The sequence below is a fragment of the Chinchilla lanigera genome, unplaced genomic scaffold (assembly GCF_000276665.1).
Source record: "Chinchilla lanigera isolate Chin_1 unplaced genomic scaffold, ChiLan1.0 scaffold00045, whole genome shotgun sequence".
Classification (NCBI taxonomy): Eukaryota; Metazoa; Chordata; class Mammalia; order Rodentia; family Chinchillidae; genus Chinchilla; species Chinchilla lanigera.
This window is the reverse complement of record NW_004955446.1, coordinates 4,871,873-4,890,704: the sequence shown is the minus strand read 5'-3', so window position 1 is coordinate 4,890,704 and position 18,832 is coordinate 4,871,873. Positions and strand designations below refer to the sequence as shown.

At 36.4% G+C, this 18,832-nt stretch overlaps 1 pseudogene; it reads left to right on the top strand.

Moving 5' to 3' along the window:
- The first annotated feature begins 8,095 nt into the window (after positions 1 to 8,095).
- Positions 8,096 to 8,513, top strand: LOC102011486 (annotated as a pseudogene).
- The last annotated feature ends 10,319 nt before the right edge of the window (positions 8,514 to 18,832 follow it).

Here is an 18,832-nt window from a genome sequence, read left to right as displayed (position 1 = left end):
TAATAACTTTAAATGTGATGGAAAAATATTCATGATAGCAACAGTAGATAGTGTACTTACAAATAACTTTAACAAATGATACGTAAAATTAAATTCAGTACATTTTATGACAACATGAACTTTAAATGAAGGTATAAAAATACACAATATTAGATGAAAATTGAAAGTGTAATATTATCCAATATAAGTAATAAATTCAATGTGATATCAATTTAAAAATCTTAATTAGACATAAACTAAATTGATGCAGAAATTCATATAGCACATAAGACATGACAGAAGCTAAAACAAGCCACAGATGGAAAGAAAATATTTGGCACATATATATCCTCTCTGAACCATAAAAGAAATTCTGTAAGTACATAGAGGAAAGAAAAACAACATTTAATTCCTGGAAACTAAACAAAATCTATGAGGAGGCAATGCACAGATCAAGAAACCTAAATGACTTATTAATGTATCAGTAGATGTTTACCTTTAATAATCAAGGAAATACAAAGTCATTTCTATAATTCTAACCCTCAGGAAGCTGAGGCAGGAAGAACACAGCAAGTTTGAGGCCTGCCTGAACTACATAGTGAGTTCAAGATCAGTCTGAACCATGCAGTTGAGACCTTATCTCAAAAAACCAAATAATAATAATATCAACAATAATAATGGGTTACCAAGTCATAGCTATTCAGCTGGCAAAAGTGTAAATTTTGATAACCCAAATACTGAGAAAACAATGCCTCAAAAATCATATGTAGTGATTACATGTGCATTTTACTTTGAAGAGCAATTATGTCTTTGAACAGTTCTGAAGATCAATAATATCTAGTAAATAATACCTTATATACAAATTTACTTTTAGGTATATTCTGCAGAGAAAAGCGTTATACATCTAGTCCTAGAAGCATGTACAAAATTGCAAATGACAGCATTGATTGTAATAACAAAAATTAAAATGGAGAAGTTAATCCCCAAAGGCACAGTGATAAAGTATAGTTTAAAAACTATAATATTATACAACAATGAAAATGAAACAACTGCATTTAAGTAGAGTCACACTGAACTGCTCTTAAAGTAATATTTGAAAAATTATTAACTATCATAATACAGTGCATAAATACTGACATACAGATACAATTTATGCCTAAGCATATATAATAAACATGGAAGAAACATAGTGACTACTTGAATACACACCAAATTAGGGATAGTAATTGGGAGTAAGGGGGAGAAGAAATAGGACTGCAAATGGATAAATGTAGTTAATTTTTAATACTATTTCATTTATTAGGAACATATGTGAAACAAAAATTTTAAAAGGTTAATATTTATTGGTTTTGGTGATGGCATCAGACATTTGTTATGCTAAGTTCTTTGCTTCTTTGTGTCTTAAGAGTTTTGAAAATCTTTATTTTTTTTCTTAACATACTGAATGTAATAATTATAGGCTAAAAAATAAGACAAAAGGTCATAAAATATCTACACATTTGGCATTTCTTTTCCCCACATAGATCAATGAGTAAAGTAACATTGTTAGTGTAATTTGAACTCAACTTAATGTTGGATCTGGAGGCTTATGAGCATATTTTCATCCATCATATAATGTCTTGTTTCTTTCCAATGTCAGTGAAAAAGCATGGATAGCTAGCAAGTAAGCAATCTGCCTAAGAACCATTGCTTCTAAGAGCCATTAACTCCACTTTTGTTTAATTTACCGTTAAGATTGGGTTTTATAGTGCAATAGAAATGTACTTGTTAATTTTAGGAATCCCAGGACAGCTCAAATTTTTAAAACTTGTACTTAGCATGTGAGCACAGTATCAGCTTTTCAAAAGAGCAACAAAGCAACCATGTCCAAGGACGTCCTTGACCTCTCAGTCTTTTTCCTTAATTCACTTTATTCAAAAATTTTCCTGGAGAAAAAGTCAAAATTACTTTGAGGAAATTTGAAGTTGCCTTTTCTCGTTAAAGATAGCACTACTTTAAGCCCGATAGCATTTTCAGCCAATCATTCCCAATCACCAGGCCAGAGAAAGCTCTTGAAGCAGGATTCTCCTGCAACACTGAAGTTTATGATCTTATAAAGCCTGAGAAAAATGTTCTCAAATCCTCCCAATGGCCACAAGTGCCTAAATTAATTAATCTGCATTCTCCCCTTGAATGTGGTTTTTGTACCTTGTTATTTTGAAACCATTTCAAATGTATGGAAAGTTACAAGAACAGTACAAATAACTCTTAGGTATGCACAGAGAAGCACAGATACACACACGTAACTATAATTTTCAGAGCTATTGGTCAATAAATTACAGAAATGATGCCTTTCAACTGCATTTCCTAACAAGAACTTAATTTATGTAAACCTAGCAAGCAAATATACTATCAACATTAGGAAATTAGCATTAATGCAATATCTATTTAATCCATGAGTGTTCCTAATATTTTTCCAATTAGTACAATGTCATCTGTAACTATATATATATATATATATAATATACATATTTATACATGTGTATACACATATATAAGCTGAGAGTGGCTCTCATTTTGTGAGTTACATTGAAAATAGCTTTCATGTTACTATATTAGGCATACTCAAATGTAGATATAACTGATATGTTTGCTCTCAATCATTACTTTACATTGCAAGACTGTGATGTTCGCTGTTCTCAGCATTTGCTCAGCATTCATCAAGTCATCACATGTCTCTAGTGGTGCTGTCCTTAATCTTGCTATCTGAAGGATATCTGAGCAAGATATAAAATCCTTGGATTGCGTGTTCTTTCTTTGAATTTCCTGAAACTGCTCTTTCACTGTTCTTTTCTGTAAGTCTCTTGCTCCTGTGAGTCATTAGATATTTTGATGGAGGATACAGGGACATTTTGGGGATTTTAAAATCTGAAAGATTTACTAAGATGTAACTTAGAATTGATCATTCTATGTAAGCTTTCCCAAGTACCTAATGAGCCCTTTCAGTAGAAGGTGCAAGTTTTCTTTTATTTCTGTAAAATTGTCATAGATTATTTTTTAAACATTTTTTTCTGCTCCATTTTTGTTTGTTCTCCTTTAGAGACTTCACTTATTCATATATGGGATACAAATATTGTTCTCCTTTAGAGACTTCACTTATTCATATATGGGATATGAATATTTTCTATTCCAAACATTTTATGCTGCCCCTTTTATTTCCTGTCTTTCTCACTTTTATTTTATTTTATTTTATTAGTACATGTCTCCAGTACACGAGGCTTATATTCATTTTAGGGCACAGGTACATGTACATAACATATCTTGATTCTCTTTTATTCCCCTCTTCATCCCCACCCACCCTCTCCCTCTGTCTCTAGATCTCCTTGCCGTGCTGTTCTTCATTGACTCTTATTTTTGTTTAATTTATTCCTCATTGAGCAACTCTTCATTGGCTCTTCTTTTTTCTTTTTTCTTTTAAAGACAAAAGAACAGAAACAAAATAACAAAAACAAAGACATAAACAAATAAGCAAAACATTAAAAACAATACAGAATTTCAAAACAAGGTAACAGGAAATTAACAATGCATATTGTTATCTTCAAAGCGGTTGCTCAGATAACCAGATCTTGGCATGTAAGATTGATCAATTAAGCATTAACTGCTCCTTTGAATAAACCAGTAGAACTTAGTAGTATAATTACCTTAGCTATCTTGTGTGTGTGTGTGTGTGTGTATATATATATGTATATATACTTTTTTTCCTTTCCTTCTTTCTTTTCTCTTTTCATTTATCCAACTTGTTCTTTCTTTTGGGGCAGTTACTTTGCTCTTACAATATCTATTGGATCTTTCAGATTTTACTTACTCTCAGATTCTTACAGTAGGGAGGCAATAGAATGTTTACACATGCAAGTCTGATTTATTTCACTTATGAGTATGGTCTCTAGTTGCATCCATTTACCTATAAAAGCCTTGAGTCTGTCTTTCTTTATAGCTAAATAATACTGTTGTAAAAACAATTCATCTTTTTTTATCCATTCTTCAGTTGATGGGTATGTTGTTCTAGTAGGACCTTTTCAGCTCTTCTGGAAAAATACCCAGAAGAAGAATAGCTGGATTGAATGAGACCTCTAGTCCCAGTTTACTGAAGAATCTGCACACTGATTTCCACAGTGGTTGTACCAGTCTACACTCCCACCAACAGTGAATAAGGGTTCCTTTTTTCCCCACAACCCCTCTTTCATTTGTTATTGGTTGATTTCTTTTTTTGTTTGTTTGTTTTTTTCCAGTACTGGGAATCAAATTCACGACCTTGCACTTGCCAGGCAGGCTCTGTGCTGGTGAGCTAAATCCCCAGCCCCCGGTTGGTTGATTTCTTGATGATAGTCATTCTTTCTGGGGTGAGATGGAATCTCATTGTTGCTTTAATTTGCATTTCTGAAATAATGTTGAACATTTTTTTCATGTATTTGTCATTTGTATTTCTTTATCTGAGAAATGTGTATTCACCTCAGATGCCCATTTTTGGATTGGGTCTTTGAATTTTGGGGGCCTGATTTTTAAAAATTCTTTATATTTTCTAGATATAAGTCCTTTGTCTGAGGACCAGTTGGCTAAATTTTTTTCCCAATTCTTGGGTTTTACATTTCTTTTGATGTGCAAAACCTCTTCAATAAGATGAGATCCAAGTTGTTGCTGAAATATTTCCCACATAGTTTGGTTTCTGTTCATGAACTCTCTGCTTACCCCTGTGTCTTCAGATTTCTATCTACTTTCTCTTCCAGTAGATTTAGTGTTTCTGCTTTAATATGTAGATCTTTGATCCATTTTAACTTTAGTTTGGTGTATGCTGATAGACATAGGTCTAGTTTTAGTCTTCAGCATGTGCAGAGTCAGTTTTTCCATCACTATTTGTTGAAGAGGCTGTCTTTCCTCTAGTGAATGTGTTTGGCCCCTTTTCACTGACTCTTATATTTTTATTTAATTTATTCCTCACTAAGCAAAATATAGTTTATTTTTCTTATATTCTTTCCCTTTTTCTATATTTGCTCTTAGAAAAGGTATTCAAGGCACTTTTCCCATACTGTCAATTGTATATTTAAGCATGTTCAGTCTAGTTAGCACACATGACAGTGTTCTTCTGGCTTGTGATTATTACTTTGTATGTAACCCAGCCTGTCCTCAAACTCACAAGATCCTCCTGCCTTAGCCTCCCAAATGCTGGGATTACAGGTGTGCACCACCACACCTAGTTCTTTGCATTCTTAATTACTTCAGACTCCACACAAAGAATGTAAATATGTCCTGCAAATGTGTACTAATAAAAAATTAGGAAAAAAAAGAACTCAAACTGTGTATTGCACTCTATAATCGTTTTAAAAATGGAATTTAATTAGCATTTTAATTGATTTGTTGAACTTTTAGAGGATGTGTTGGCTCACTACCATTCTGTTGTTCATTGTCTCTTTACTTTCTGTTTTTTTTTTTTTCTCTTTGAGACAGTCTCACCATGTAGTTCAGGCTGGCCTTGAACTTTGTATGTAACCCAGGCTGTCCTCAAACTCACAAGATCCTCCTGCTCAGCCTCCCAAATGCTGGGACTACAGGTGTGCACCACCACACCTAGTTCTTTGCATTCTTAATTACTTCAAATCCCTACCTTGATAGAAAAAAATAAAGTTTTAAACTATTAACTGACAAGATATTTCTGAAAATATTAATTTGTATCAATTTTACAGTATGTTATCATTTTATTATTAACATCAACTCAAGTATAAACAATCCAGTCCCACAAGATACACAGTGATCTGTGCCTGTCTCTCTAGCCTTCCTTCCCCTTTGCCAGCTCTCACCTGCAGCTTCCTGATCCTTCACTCCTCAGCCCTAAGGTATTTCTGAAACAAGAATCTCTGTACAAGGTTCTTATCAAAAGTTTGCTGTGAATATTTGAGGATGCCTTATAGGAATCTGCAGGGAAGGTCAACTTTCAGCCTCCACATTGCACAACAGATTCCACACAAAATTTACTAAACTTTCCATCTTTAAGATAAATCAGTTCTAGGGACCAAAACCTACTAAACTGGACTTATTTTCTGAGGAACCTATAAGATTCAACATCCCTTTTACTGATACACTTGAGCTTATATGCTTCATCTCCATTCCCATCAGTGTTCATTTCCCATGTGAAATGACAATTCTCTCAATGCTCACCACACCAGTGCACACCAGCAGATATCCACATATATCCGGTGCTGTCCCCAGCCTTCCTCAGCCATGGGAAGTGAGCACAGCCCTTTCTCAGGGTAAACCCAACATGTCCTCTTCCGGGAGAAACTCTCAGTCACGTGAGTTGGCAAATAACTGCCCCAGTTTTCCTTGAGGAGAATAACTCTGAGGTCTATATATTCCATACAGCCTTTCAGAGGTCCTTCCCAGGCCTGGCCCTGAGCCCCAGGTGCCTGTGATAATAAAATATTCTTCCTTGGCTCACAACCTCATTCTACAACCAGTGCTTCTTGGAATCGTCTCTCAAAGGAAGTATTCCCAATCAGATTTTATCTCAAGATGTGTTTATGGGAAAATCAAGCCTAAGACACACTTCTATGCATCTGCAAAATTTAATACTTTATATTTCTTCCATTAGGGTCAGTTCTACCTTGTAGGATATGAGATTCTAATTAAAGAGTCACAGTCTAGACTGTCTGGCATTCTGGATATTTTGTTCCATACATTTAATTTATGGATTTAAATTTACTTTGAAGCTTCCAAAATCCTTGGAAGCCATGAGGATACTACCTAAATTAATCTGATTAAACTGAACTGAAGTAAATATCCTCAGGCAAATTCTAACAGAAGCATATGTTTGATGCAGCTTTTGACACACTACCATAAATTTGGCACACTAAATCAGGAATGTTATATGACAACCTCAGTTTGAACTGTGATCCTAAATAGAGAGCCTTAAAAAAGTAATTTCACCTCCCTAATTTTAGTTTCCAGTCAGTATAATAAGAGGTTGAAATACATGCTCTCTAAGCAGTTCTCCAGTTGTAAGGCTGCTTAATTTTATGTGTCTACATAGAGGTATATGATACCCATCATGTGATGCATAACTTTTTCTAAATTTTTTCTTGGAAGTTTAACTTATCAGAAGTATCTTTCCTCCAAACCTATTTGTGAATTCAAAGTTAGTTCTGATTCATCCAGATATATCTGAATTTCCAAGGAGAATTTCATTGTCATCATCATTAAGCAAAATCGTTAGGTATTCTTTCTATCCAGCTGCTCAGAAACATTTTGGTGTTCTTCGGTTACTGGAAACAAGAAGAGAGATTACACAGTCTATGCATTTTGAACAGTCTAAAAGCATGGGCTGAGTCTTTTTCAGTTATATAAACCATCATATAAGAGAAAGTTTTTCAATGGTAATTAAACTTATTTCCTGATCTGAACTCAGAAACCAAGCTTTGAAATCAGTTTCATATTGATCCAAAGGAGACTCTGACATAAAATGAAGAGAAAAAAAATCAAAGTGTAAAGAAAATGAATTAAATTTCTAAATTTGCCGGAGTACAGGCACAGCAGGTCTTGAGAGGAAAGATAGGGAAACAAGAGTAGAAAAAGGCTGGGCAGTGGAATGGATGGTAATCTTTTTACTCACAATGTAATGGAAATCAGATCAAAAATAGTTAAGAGCTTGGGTTAAACAGCACTACAATTATTCCATGCACAGTGGTCCAGCAATTGAAACTTCACTTTATGTTAGGATAAAAAGAGGAAAATTACATGAAAACAAAGCAAAGAGAAAGTCATAATGATCTACTTCTGAAGGAAGACCTGGGGAAGAGTTCGGGGAGGAGTTAGCAATGTAGAACAAGAGAGATACAATGAAAGGGATGACTATAACATACATAAATGAGTTATTTTGAGCCTGCATACTCAGAAAGAGACACATTGGAACTTTCTACTGTATTGAATCTTTTGCTAATCACAATTACTTTTTGGTAACAAACAGCATCTTTACCATCTGTACTGTCTTCCTTGGTCTTCTCATCTATTTGCTTCTTGCAAAGAAATTTCAAGAAGCAAGTATACCATGAGGAAAAGGCCTTGTTGATTTCTGTGCAATTGAATTGAAATGATAAAGCTGTTCATTAGAAAGCTGCCCATGGAGGCCCCAAAGCAGGAAATACGCTACCTCTCTGAGCCAGGTAGGAAGGTGCTGGAATGTGACATCACTAAGCATCATGGCTTTGTGCATATAGAAGACAGAACTGTTGCTAAGGATACTAAATGCAATCTACACCACAAGTTTCCTTGAGTAAATATCAGTGTGAGAGCCAACAAGAGTAAGACCAAAATCTTGACAAAAGAACATCAGTCCAGTATTCACCAGCATGAAACTTTTGACCAACAGTGGGGAGTATGAGTCAGTCACTAAATGTGACATGGTGAAGGATTATGCCTTTGTGCACATGCAGCAAGCAGAGGATGTAGTAGAGGCCACCATGGCCCTTGATAACATAGAATTTCAAGGGAGGTTGGGTGTGGACTGAAGTTCATGGCTACGACTGTGCATGAAAATACACCTTTGTGATACCCCTTCTCTGGGATGTGCATCTTCTTAACTGTATAAATTGAGTGTCTCAGGAAACCTTGAAATTAATTTGCATTGCTCAGTTCAGACCTTTCTTTTCCTCACTCCTGTCCATTTTTCTGCTCTCCCCATCCAGTTCTGGAGTTTCCCATTCATTTTCTGTTTTCCTAGCAGCCTCACTGTTTGCAGATCTGTGCTATGGGCTGTATTAGTTCCCCAATATTCCCAAGGGGTATTGCATTTGGGAAAGATCTTGGTGAGATACCACTTGTAGATCTCTTTGGCCCCAAAATTGGGCCTATAGAGCTGGATCATTTTTTTCTTTCTGGCAAAATAAATGGGTTTTTTTTTTTTTAAAGAAATGAATGAAATTTCAGATTTCAGAACAATGGACAAGAAAAAGTGACTGTTATTCTCCATGAGAAAAGAGAAAAGACAGCGTGGAGGCCTACTGTCTGGATGGCCTTCAGTACCCTGGGCTGCATCTTGCAAGATGGGCCAGGATAGTTAATATAGTAAGTCAACAATTACCATTACTATTTGAAAAGTCTAAACTAAATATAAATTTTATCGTTAGAATTTGAAAGTAAAAAGTCACACTAAGACAAGGAGAAGGTCTAAAAGCAAAAGCAAAAGCAAAAGGTTAACATATGTCAGTCAGGTTGAAATGGTTCTTCTGGTCCACAAAAGCAGTTCATAATCCTCAGAGTACCTTGGCCGTAAAGAACGAGCAGAATGGTGATGCCAGACTATGTCACGTGTGAGGTTCACAGAAGGAATTTGCCGATCAATTTGGCTGTGCACATGCAAAGTCACTGCCAATATCTGCCCAAATAGGAAAGGAGAAAGAAAACTAATAAGGGAAATCAGGGTCTAGGTTGAAATCAGCTTTTCAATTTACCAGAAAATTTGTTCAATTTCCTTTTGCATCTTTATATAATACCTGCAGGTACAATTTCTGAACAAATTGGTAGCTAAAGAGCATCATCCTGATATAGTGGCTCAAACAATTTTTTTTTAAAAATCAAAGAAATCTAGCTTCAATTTTTGGCACAGCCACTTAGCTATCTGACCTTAAACCAATTATTAAATCTTTAAGCTTCGATTTTCTTTCTATGCAAAATGAGAGCAATAATCTCTTTTTTGCATACGTAAGTAGAGGAATGAGTTTAAAGCACCTACAGAGTAGGAATTCATTACATACCAGTGTAGATAGCAGGAATAATCCTAATAAGTATCATTATTAATTATGTTAATGTGTTAAGGTTGATAATCGCTGTTCTTGTTATTTTAGTGTAAGGGTACCATTTTGACTTTTTTCAATAAACATATTACCTTTTTAAATGAAAGACTTCTATCGATCAGAACATGCTTGTGTCTGGTAGTCTAAGCAACTAATTTGAAGGTAACAATTTGCAATGGTGAACTCCTACCATCTTGTCTAGTGAAACTCTGTATTATCTCACCTGTTTTATTGAAGAATTATTTTCTTATTCCCTATAATGGTTTGAGCAATCTTTCACTCTTACATCTGGTAATCTGAGCAATGTAGGCGAGGATAGCAATATGATATGTAACAACCACTGTTGATTCACATTATTTTGTCTTGAGACTCTGTATCACTTTGAATGTTCTTGCTTTGATTTGTTTATGTTTGTGATACTGGTATGCTGCTACTGTTCTATTTCTTTGTTTGTTTCCACTTACTACTCTTTTTAAAATAAAAAATAAAAATAAAAACATTCCACAGTGAAAAAAAAAAAAAGACTTCTGATATTTTTTTTAATCCTAACTTTGCCCCAGTGAACAGGAAAAGAGAAGAGGATATTTAAGATCCAGTATTTACAGAAATATTGAGAATCTTTATCTAGTTAACTTAATTTGGGTTTCTGAGTTTTTATTGTAATCAAATCATATTGGAACAAGAGACCATAATTTTAAGTAAAACAAATCAGGCACAGAAGTTTAGACATTACATTATTTCTCAGAAACCCAAAGTATAAATAAAGAGCAAAATGGAGGGTAGATTGGGGAATAGGAAGAACTTGTTTAAATGGGAAGCCAGTGGGGGAGAATTTTTTTAAAAAAGAGAATTGAAGGAAAAAAATAGAAGCAGAGATTTTATAAATAGGGAGCAAAAGGAGTGTTGAATGGAGGGGAAAGGAATGGGGAAAATAAAGAATTAAGATAGATCATGTACAGGTACAAATTCCCCATGATAAATGTGATCATCATGTATGGTGAACATGCACTAATAAAAAATAAATTTAAAAGTATATATTGGAAATTTCCCAAGCTATATTCGATATCCAAGGCAGGTAGAATCAGGGATGGTGAGAGGATATTTTGGTCTTTTCCCTAAATGTCTGAATGTAAACAAAGACCCTAAAAAGGGAGCCATAATGTAGTTTTACATTATGAGAAGGAGCCCCAGATTTTAATTATGTTGAGTTTCATAAAGAACATCTTTCCATCCTATTTAAGGACAGTGTTCAAAGGGCTGGGGATTTAGCTCAGCGGCAAAGCGCCTGCCTGGCAAGCGCAAGGTCGTGAGTTCGGTTCCTGGTACAGGAGAAAAACCAAAAAAAAGGACAGTGTCCATTTCTACAGTAAGTATACAGTATCACATTACTGGAACTTTCAACAAGCTAGGAGTGAACAAGAAGATAGCCTAACTATGTGGGTTACAGAACAGGGGTAGGCACAATACTGACCTCAGTAGTGGCTGGCAAATGGAGAACAACCCACAAAAGGATTATGGCAATTCAAGTTCCTCTCTAGGAAGATAGAAAATCAAATGAAGAGTCCAGAAGGAGCGCAATGTGTCATGAAGCCCTCCTTGGCAATGATAACAGTGGGAGCATCATTGTAGGGTCAGTCTTTCTGAGGGAATTTGTCTGAAAGAAAGAAGAGGAACTAACTAGCTGGTAGCGGGGGCATAGTCAAAATACTGTATAATGAAACTGGCAAGCAGTCTCAGTCTGCTGGAGAGAGTTTAGTAATGACCTGAAAATCTAGAGCCAGCTATTTGACATGGAACTCTGCACCAGCATTATACAAGGGCAGATGGGAGTGTTACCCAGAGAGGAGAGAGTTGTGAAAGAAGTCCTGAAGCATAAGAAACATTATACATAACAGCACCTTGTTCCTGATTCCAACAATTATGTGGAACACAACAGCTGCAGTTGGGCTAGGTCAGGTCAGAGGCTCACATTAAGTGAAACATGATTCATTCGTGCACTCAGGTACATCTTATATTTTCTCATCTTAGTTGCTCAGTAATGAGGAGAAAGAAGGATTTTACTCTGTAATCACATTCAGGAATCTAGAACATTAGGTTTCAGAGTTTATATTGACCTGTGAGTCTCTCTGGATGCTAGTCATGATGGAAAACACCATTTAAAACCTGCATTGTATAATGAGGCATAACTTACAGCCTGCCAAATGTACTACAAAGAAAATCATCATAACATAACTGAGGGATGGCCTTAGCTGTGTTGACCTAGCTCAAAGCTATTTGGGGGTTCAAACTGGAAAGAAAATTCTTGCGTTTATTAAATTGTAGCATTTCAACTTCAGTGCCATTCCAGAGAGATATAAGGAAACATAAGTTCGAAGACTAAATTTTAAAAGCATTTTAGCATTTTTATATCTAAATTAATGGTTACTTCTTCAAAGCAATTATTTTGGGATACTTTACGCTAATTTACAAGGCTACATGTACTGATATTATTAATCATTTCCTCCCCCATTTGCAACTTTTCTCTGAGAACTTCTGTTATCCACAGACTGGAGAGGCACAGCCCTATTTGCTGTGTGGCTTCACAAAAGTCACTAGATCTAGAGTCATTAATTGCAAGTCTGATGGTAGTTAGATGAGGAAAGACAAAGCTACTCCACCCCAAAATCTGCCTAAGGGGCAACCCAAATTGCGACACAGGAGTCTAGAAAAAGCCTTGTCAGGAATCCATAAGATTTAGACATATTAACTGTAACATACATAACATATTGGGGAAGTAGCAGAGACCAGTAGGTTTGTATAAAGACAGGAAGGCATGGAGCTTGTTGTGTCTGGGTTCAGGCAGCAGAGAGTGATAAGGCTGCCTGCCATGAATAGAAGTGTCCCTTTCATAGGGATGGAGAGAAGGCAAGAGACATTAGGTGAGAAGATTTTAATAAACCTCTGTGATCAAAGTACTCTGACAGTCTTGCATCTCAGTGGGCAGAGTCCTTGAAGTGTCCGGTGTAAATTCTTACATGTTGTCAGATGTCCCCAGAAGTGCCAGGATGTGCAAGCTTCCTTGTCCTATCTTACCTGCTTTACTGCATCCTGTGTTTGCCAGTGGTACTGAGCTGAGTTCCCTGCAGAGAGCAGTGCCTCTGGTGGCAGGCAGGGTGGGTGCTGGGGGAGTCAGGTCCAATTTGAACTTTACATTAAACAGAAACATTTTCTTCATAATTTAAAAGTTAGTTTTTATTTATATTTTGACCTAAAGTTCTCATGGGCGTTTTACAAGTTTTTGCTGCCATAGAACCCCTAACTAGTAAAGAACAGTTCTATTAGAAGGAAAAAAAAAAAAAAAAGGGTCTGTGAAAACTTGTTCTTATCTTTCAAACTCACACGAATTTTGTGTTGTATTAACCTATATTTCCTTGCTGCAATATTACATAATAAATAATATTGCTCATTTAAATTTTGTAACCTTTTCCCCAAGATTTTCAAATAAAACAAGCTGCGCTCCCACCTCCATGAGAATTTGGCTTGTGACTTTTGTATACCTTCTCACCATGGGTGCTGCCCAGAAAAATTGTTTGAAGTTTTGTGGCAACATTGGAGGAGTCAGAGTGAGAATGTAGAAAATAACAGAAGACAGGGACAATGGTACAGGGTGAAATTACCATTTCACTTGATTGGGCCCGATAGCCATCATTTTCTAATACATTCTAGAGTTACTGAAACTACTTAAATATAAAGTATGGGGGGAGAGTGTTCTCTGTCCTGTATTTCTTTTATATTTTTTTTACCAAAGATGGAAGGAAGAGAACAGAGTCAGTACTGTCAATTTCAGGAAAATGTTACGTTAACAATCAAAAATCTGAAAGTTTCCTCAGTATCACGTCAAGTCAATGGACTTTGCCTTATTCTCTGTGTTCTGGGAAGGCTGTGCTGAAATACAGTCAACTGAGACAAAAGCTGTAACACAAAAAGAAAAGAAAAAAAAGAGGTAAAGTTATATCAAGATAAAAAGAGATACAGAAAGAAGAAAGTCTCCTGCCTTCCATGTAGCTTTAGCACTTTATATCAGTGGATGCTCTAGAGAAACTGACAGCTCCTGAAGCTCTTCTTAAAAGTGGATCACTTTAGAAATAATATATCAATCCACTAATTCTTATTTGATGAAATATTTAAATAATAGTTTCAGTAACTTTTCTACTGCCCAATGTTGATCTCATTTGCTATGATTTTAAAGATTTATTAAACCCTAAACCAATGTGAGACTTTCCAGAGTTTCCTTCATACCCCTTAAATCAGATAGAGAGAAAAAAATTTCTCATTGTCATTCAAGAGATGAAATATTAGTAATGTTCTTTAAAAGTTTAAACAAGATATCACAATGTTCATATACACTCAGGGACACTATAACCAAGTTATTATTTTTTACATTATACATTAGTACTTATTATTTTATAATAACTGTTGAATATATTACTGAATTCTGGTTCTCTTCGTTGGCCAGGGTATCAGACTTGACTGCAAATATAAGTTTATTTTAGAGGTCTGCTTGACAGTTGTATAACACTGGGCAGGTGTTAAATCCTAAACAAGTTTGGCTTCTAAGGGAACAAAAATTCTGAAGATCCCTCTGAGATCAGAATTCTACTTGCCTTTTTCCCATCCAGCTGAGTTGAAATGCCTCTTAAAACTGGAAATTCCAAATTGGAAACTTCCCCAAAGGAATCTTAGGCCTTGAAGTTTCCAGAGTAATCCAATTTCTCTAGTAGCACTTCTAATTTTTAAAAAGCACCATATGATATGTCATATATATATTTTTTTTCATGAAGTTTATAAAATCAAAATCTAAATGCCACCAAGCATGGTGGCGCACATCTGTAATCCCAGCACTTGGGACGCTGAGGCAGGAGGATTGTTGCAAGTTTGAGGCCAGCCTGGGCTACAAAGTGAGCTCAAGACCAACCTGAACTGCATAGCAAGACCCTGTATCAAAAAGAAAAAAAAAAAAAACTCTTAAGTGTCACATGTATGTGAGTGCAGTAGACTTCTACCTCTCTGGTCTTTCAACAGAAAGGTAAGGCAAGGAATCACTCCATGGAGTATTAAAAGCACTCATTTCATGATAACCAAATGCTGTGACTGACTGAGATTTGATTGCATCCAGAATACCAAAAGAAAAAAAGAAAGAAATCACAAGGAATGTTTTAGAGATGATTCAGAAAATGTGAATATGGATTATATTAGAAAACATCAATGTTAAATTCCTTAAGTGTGAAAATAGCATTTTAATTCTTATAAGATAATATCATTCTTAGTAATATATGAGGTTTGATTGAAATGTATGGTGAATGTTTAAATTTTTTAAAACTTATTGCAATAAAAGCCACATTGGAATTAATCCCCCTCAAAATACTTCCCCTCCCTTTGAATGCACTTATTCTACCCTTCTTACCACACTTGATAGCAGTCCTGGAAGTCCTTTTCCAAGAGTGTCTTTAGTTGCACTGTTGTGGCTGCCTCCCTGTCCTTAATTAACCCAAAATATTTCCCTTTCATGGTTATTTTAACTTTGGGGAAGAGTCAGAAGTCAAATGGTGCCAGACCAATGCATAAGGCAGATAAAGACATGCTGTAATGTTTTTTATTTTACATCTTATCATCAACCCAAAACTATCCCCTGAAGTAGGAATTCCTGGATCCTACATTTTAGAGTTGAAACAGAAGGGTAAAGAGAGGAAGCAGTGTGCCTAAGTCTACCCTAGCAAATGCTGGGCTGCTGTTCAAATAGTAGCTTTCTCTCTATGCTCTTACAACTAAACTCACTGCCTCCATGTGAATCCTTAGATTCTAATGTTTCTGCCTTTTCATGTCTGCTCTGGCAGACATCAAACTGCTTGCCATCTCTTACCTGCCCTGTACAGTGGCTACCCACAATCTGTCACTAACAGCACCCTTGCTCTGTAGAGATAAATACTCAGAAAATACAAGGGACTTACTCACCCATACATAGTTAAGGTCTTGTCCTTGGGGAAACACAGGCAGCTGGGAAAATCAATGCCTTAGCACAGGGTGCTCTTCTGAAGATATGCTTGCCCACATGTGCTTCTATTAATCTTGTCCATGCATTTCTACTCTTTGACACAAGGCTTAATCAATATAATTATAATTCTCTAATTAGTTTCTTAATGACATTTCAATAAAACAGTATAAAAGCTTGAGTGTACTTTTCAATAGTTAGAAATATTTTCACAGATAAACTCAAAATGTTTTACTTGCCCTCATATATTCCTGCAGGATATTTTTAGTATTAATTGAGTCTTCAGAGCAAATATATCCATATTTTCCACCCTTCTTAAATTTCACAAGCATCTTACTTCCCTTTAGCATACATTTTTGTGCCAACCTCACATACCTGATTAGATTAGACTTGTTTCTGAATATTTAACAACACCTCTGTCACTTTGCAGCACATAATTTGCTTTTTAAAATAGTATTGATCTGTCCATGCATAGTCATTAAGTTGATCAATTTCCAGTCAGATTCTTCAAGTTAATTGTATTAGACCTGCTGGGGGAACATGCTCAATCCCTGCCATTCTCTTTGGAAGGAATCCCTACTTGTGGTTTCTGCTAAATTATGAGCTTAAAGGGCTATATTTTGCTATAAGCACCCTCTACTTGCCATTTATGTTTGACTCAGAAGTATACACTTCATCCATTGAGAGCCAAACCATTGGCCAATCTATGACAGAGGAGAGGTATGGTGGAGCTCTAATGCTTAGTTCTGGGTAGGCAGGAACAGTGCTAGAGAGGAAGGGTCCAGGGACCATTGTAGTAACCAAGATCATGCCCCTGACCCACCCAGATACACTTGGAAGTATGCTCCACCAATATCCCAAGTAGATCTCAAAGCCAATCAAGTTGACACTATCAAACTTAGCCATTACATCCCACCCAATGTCAACTTCACACCCAAACGTATTTCCTTAAACCATACCTAATCCAGAAATAAACACAACGTCATAATTCTGCTTAACATGATACACCTATCTTGCCTACACAGGAAAGTGCAATAATTGCTCCCTTAAAGTCTCAACAATATCAGAATTTTTCAAAAGTCAAAGTCTCTTGAGACTCAAGGCAAACTCTTAGCTATGAACATGTGTAAAAATCATGTAAAAATCAAAAGCAAGCTTCATAATTCCAAGGTACAATGGCACAGGGTAACATTTCCATTTTCAAAAGGAGAAATAGAGGGAGATAGAAAAGAATTGGGCTAAAGCAAAGCCAAAACTCACCACAGCAAACATTAAGTCCTATAGTCCCAGATCCTGCATCCAGGGCACATTGTAGTAAAATGTGATTTCGAAAGGATTGGACACCCACCTCCATGACCTTGCCAGTTCCAGTCCATGCAATCTTTCTCCTGGACTGGCTCCACTCTCAGGTTTCAACCTGACTTTTTACATTCCTGGCATCTCCAACTTCTTGGGCTCTCCAGTACACCTTTGACTTTATTCCTACAGCTTTATGCATTGCCTTTTCTGGGGGTCCTTGCCTCCCCTGCCAGGCTTGAAATCTGGGTGAAAGCCTTCCTATCCCTGCAATTCTTGCATTCCACACACCAGTAAGACTATATCATGTAGATGACAAGAAGGTCTGCTGTCATCAGAAACTATAGACAGACAACCATGGACAATGTCAGCAGCAGCCTCTGCGTGCTTGTATTGCTGAACACAGTGAAATAAATTAAGGGGAAAAAATTCCCCCAGTATGCTCTCCTGGAGCAGGCATCCCAAGGACTCTCTTCTCAAATGAAATATTTTCAGTTTTTATACCTTTGAGCTTGTGGCCTATGGGGTCTTGAGAATTTCTGAGATGCCTTCAAGGGATCTTTCCTCCTGTTCCTGTACAAAGTAATTGCTTTCTTTTTAATGACCCTAATCTGCTCAGCAACCACACTTTCTGTGGCCCCAAATTTGAGCAAGATTTCTTTTGGGCCAAACTTTAAATTGTTTAAAATTTTCTGCTCTTCTTTTTGCCCCCATTTCTTGCCATAAATCTGGCCAAAAGCAACCATAAATACCCATACTATCTACTGAGTATTGGGTTGCCTTTGAATTTTCTCCTCCATATTAATTGTCACCACTTTTAACTGTTAATCTGAGTCTCTCATAAAATCTCACAACATGAGCAAAATGTACACATTTTTTTGGCCAGAGTATAACACACACGGCCTGTAGTCCAATTCCCCACAAAGTTTTTATTCTCATCTGAAGTTACCTGAGCCTGGCATATACTGGCTACAACTTCTATCAATATTCTGACCTTTTGAGTCCTGTTCAGAATCATCCATCAATGTCTGCTTATAGCATTTATCTTTTGTGTTTGCCAGGAATCCAACTCAGGACCTTGCACTTGCCAGGCAGGGGCTTGTGCCACTGAGCTGTATCCTCAACCCCTCTACTCACAGCATTCTGAGGGTTCTCTATCCCACATCTCCAATGTTTCTAAATTTTTCCTGTAAATCAGTTCTAAACACTTCTGAGCCATATGATTAGGGATAATCACAACAAACCCACTTCTCTGATACTCACTTTCCATATGTGTCAACTTTCCTTTCACAAGGACACAATACCCAACACCCACAATTTAAAGTAGAAGAGGTATAATTTGGCCCATGGTTTCACAGGATTCAGTTCATGTTTGACTGCCTCCAAGGCAGAAACATCATGTTTGAAGGCAATAACAGAAAAGATGTGTAGTTCATGGCATCTGGGCAGCAGAGTAGAGGAACAGTGCCAGAGAGGAATAGGTCCAGAAATGGATATAGTATCCAAAGTTACACCTCCATGGCCTACCCAGACACACCTCGAGATATGCTTCACCAATCCTCTCGGTGGATCCCAAAGCTAATCAGGTTGATACTATCAAGCTTAACCATTACAGTTCCCACACCAGCTCCGAGAGCCACAATCCTTTCTTATCCCCACTTTCCTAGTATGCTTTATGTTCATGCTACAGGCTGAGTTGTCCCATCACCAT